The following is a 4,106-nucleotide window of genomic DNA, read 5'->3' as shown; positions in this document are numbered from 1 at the left end:
CTAGCCACCGTGCTTCTACACCTGCATTGCTTGCTGTTTGGGGTTTTAGGCTGGGTTTCTGTATAGCACTTTGAGATATCAGCTGATCTAAGAAGGGCTATATAAATACATTTGATTTGATTTGATACTGACAACACAGTAGAGTTTTTATTAACCGTGTACAAGCAATTTTTAGATCTGTGTTGAAACATACAGTATTTACATGATCAAACGGTCAAATACATTCACAGAACTTCTGATCATTTTCTTGCCTTAGTACCTGACCTGAATATCTTAGATCACCTTTTGAAAAACTTTTAATACAAATGTCATCAGTGAAAACAAAATCCACTGTTTATTGTTTTATTTACAGAATATGAACCCATTGTTTCCATCAGGAGAGAAGTGTGTGATAGTGTTCACTGTTTCAGTCAATCAGAAAACACTACGGCACGAAATTCAAATTCACCCTATCAGTGTCATAATAATAATACCAATAATAATGCCATGTACAATATAGGAAAAGATGTAGGCAGATATAATTTCTATGATTATTTACAATATTGAGGACATAAAGAGAATGAAGTGGGGTTACTCCGAAATCATCATCTGCAACATGTGACCTTCCATTCTGGAGTTTTGCTTTGGTGTGGATTGAGGCCTATACATTCCTATCAGTTATATTCCTCCATTCACCCTTCCCTGTTCCTATTGTGGATTGTGTTTCTGTGCCTCAATGGAAAGTGTACAGAACTATGAGCAAACCAGCCTACGTATTGAATACATGGAATTGGATTGTCACTATTCCGATGAATCAGTCCTGCACACAGTGTTTATTATTATCATTTTTTATCAGGAATAATACTTGATGTGTATGAAATTGTTTGGTGAAATATGCATAAAAGGAGTGTAATTCTGCCACTTTGGATAGTTGTACCTCCAATTTTGATCATCATCATTTAGGGACTGTAAAGAAAATCTACTGTGATTTTTTTAAAGACAGACTAATTTACTGTTTTGTCTGCTTGGACTCAAGGGATAAGTATGGTTGCGTTAGTCTTTTTGCAGGCAGTCGTGTTCTTTTGATGAATGTATTTATGTTTTGAGGAGGCAACTACATTTTGAAAACGCATTTACTGTTTTGCCAAAGGCCACAGAGTTCTGTGTCTTGTGGACTCTGTTTTTGAAAATCGACAACATTGTTCCAAAACATGCTTATAATGCGATTGAGTAAACTGTAAGGTGAGTGATCATATGGAAATTGAAGTATGTGTTGCATACCTTAGGTAGGTTGAAGTTACGTCTCCCCTCAAGATGGCGTTCTTACACAAGTAGATAAGGAGTGAAGGATTTGAGTGAGTGTGTGCGTGTGTGTGTGTGTGTGTGTGCGCGTGTGTGTGTGGGTGTGTGTGTGTGTCAGTGGAGACTGCTGAGGGGAGGACGGCTCATAATAATAGCTGGAATGGAGTAAATGGAATGGCATCACATGGAAACCATGTTTTTTAAGTGTTTGATGCCATTCCACTTACTCCATTCCAGCCATTAATATGAGCTGTCCTCCCCTTAGCAGCCTCCACTGTGTGTGTGTGTGTGTGTGTGTGTGTGTGTGTGTGTGTGTGTGTGTGTGTGTGCGTGCGTGCGTGCGTGCGTGCGTGCGTGCGTGCGTGCGTGCGTGCGTGCGTGCGTGCGTGTGTGTGTGCACTACCGTGCTCTACATGGGTTTGGTGCTAAATTTAGTGCACAAGTGTTTCAGGACAACATTGGGGACAATCTAAGAGACAAGTTACATTACGCTCATCGACTTTGGTTGGAATCTGTCACTGTCTATTTGGGGTGACAGTCAAAACAACTTCAGAGAAACCACACACGTACACACATGAACATGAAGCTAGGGATTGGCGTTACGGTAAGGCTTAAGAGGGTTTCTGTTCGTGCTGGTATCAAACCTTGGGTAGCACGGGCCGCAACTTCCTGCTCTGCATATTGCAAGTCAAGTCAGTCTGGTCTGGAGAGGGTGGGAGAACATTGGCTGGTTATTTCCCCCGGGGGATGTGACATAGTATTCATGTTATGGCATGCTAGTGCTCTGGATGGTCATACGTTGTGGGAAAGGAGTGAAGGTGTGTGCATGTGGATTTTGAATGTGTGGGATATATTTATAGTGGGTCTGTTTGGGGGTGGGTCTGTTGTAAGACTAAGATTACGAAGTCCCTCAGCTTGGGGTTTCTGCGGTAGGAGGATATAGGTCTGAAGCAGTGGAGGCTGCTGAGGGGATCGTAATAATGGCTGGAATGGAGTTTAATGGCTGGAATGGAGTTTAATGGCTGGAATGGAGTTTAATGGCTGGAATGAAGTTTAATGTCTGGAATGGAGTGAATGGAATGATATCAAACCCATGAAAACCATGTTTTTACTCCATTCCATTTACTCCATTCCAGACATCATTATGATCCGTTGTCCCCTCAGCAGCTCCCACTGGTCTGAAGTCCTGGATTGGGAGGAATGTGTGTGTGTGTGTGTGTGTGTGTGTGTGTGTGTGTTGTGTGTGTGTGTGGGTGTGTGTTGTGTGTGTGTGTGTGTGTTGTGTGTGTGTTGTGTGTGGGTGTGTGTCGTGTGTGTGTGTGTGTGTGTGTGTGTGTGTGTGTGTGTGTGTGTGTGTGTGTGTGTGTGTGTGTGTGTGTGTGTGTGTGTGTGTGTGTGTGTGTGTGTGTGTGTGTGTGTGTGTGTGTGTGTGTGTGTGTGTGTGTTGTGTGTGTGTGTGTGTGTGTGTTGTGTGTGTGGGTGAATGCAGCTTTGAGTTTGGAGTTAGTTTGTGTCTGAGAAGGTGCTGATGAGGGTTATAATCTGGAGTTCTGTCTCTGCTGGGAGGATGGGGACAGGGGGTCTGGGAAAGGTCTGAGGGGGGAGGACAGTGGTGGGAGAAGGACCCGGATCAGGGAAAGGGTTAAGATTGGGTGTAAACTCTAACACCAGTCTCTGTCCTGCTGCACCCTCTTAATCTCAGATAGAGGGCTAGGGTTATGTGTAGGGTAAGGGTTAAACTGGGATGTGGACATGAAGCTAGGGTTAGGGTACGGGTTGAACTGGGATGTGGACATGAAGCTAGGGTTATGTGTAGGGTAAGGGTTAAACTGCGATGTGGACATGAAGCTAGGGTTATGTGTAGGGTAAGGGTTAAACTGGGATGTGGACATGAAGCTAGGGTTATGTGTAGGGTAAGGGTTAAACTGGGATGTGGACATGAAGCTAGGGTTATGTGTAGGGTAAGGGTTAAACTGGGATGTGGACATGAAGCTAGGGTTAGGGTAAGGGTTAAACTGGGATGTGGACATGAAGCTAGGGTTATGTGTAGGGTAAGGGTTAAACTGGGATGTGGACATGAAGCTAGGGTTAGGGTACGGGTTGAACTGGGATGTGGACATGAAGCTAGGGTTAGGGTACGGGTTGAACTGGGATGTGGACATGAAGCTAGGGTTAGGGTACGGGTTAAACTGGGATGTGGACATGAAGCTAGGGTTAGGGTACGGGTTGAACTGGGATGTGGACATGAAGCTAGGGTTAGGGTACGGGTTAAACTGGGATGTGGACATGAAGCTAGGGTTATGTGTAGGGTAAGGATTAAACTGGGATGTGGACATGAAGCTAGGGTTAGAGTACGGGTTGAACTGGGATGTGGACATGAAGCTAGGGTTAGGGTACGGGTTGAACTGGGATGTGGACATGAAGCTAGGGTTAGGGTACGGGTTAAACTGGGATGTGGACATGAAGCTAGGGTTAGGGTACGGGTTGAACTGGGATGTGGGGGGGGTTCTCTGGCATTGTAGCCTAAATGTAAGTTGGTGTAAACCTGGAGTAGGGTCGTACAGTACACACATATGAAATCTGGAAAGCCTGTTTTTCAGCGTTTGTTATAACAGTAATGCACAAACGATGCATAACATACACACACACAGGATCTATTTACACCCAGACTACCACCTGTTTCTTTCTCATTCATACAGAAAAACAGTGTGACACCTGTTGGCTGATGAATGACTCATTAGACTGTGTTATCAGACAACATCTGGTAAGGCCAGTCGTGGTTTATGATACATGTAAAGTGAGCATGTTCTGGTCATGTTTTCTTT

Source organism: Salvelinus alpinus, chromosome 7 (genome assembly GCF_045679555.1).
Source record: "Salvelinus alpinus chromosome 7, SLU_Salpinus.1, whole genome shotgun sequence".
Classification (NCBI taxonomy): domain Eukaryota; kingdom Metazoa; phylum Chordata; class Actinopteri; order Salmoniformes; family Salmonidae; genus Salvelinus; species Salvelinus alpinus.
Note: the sequence above shows the minus strand (reverse complement) of the source record.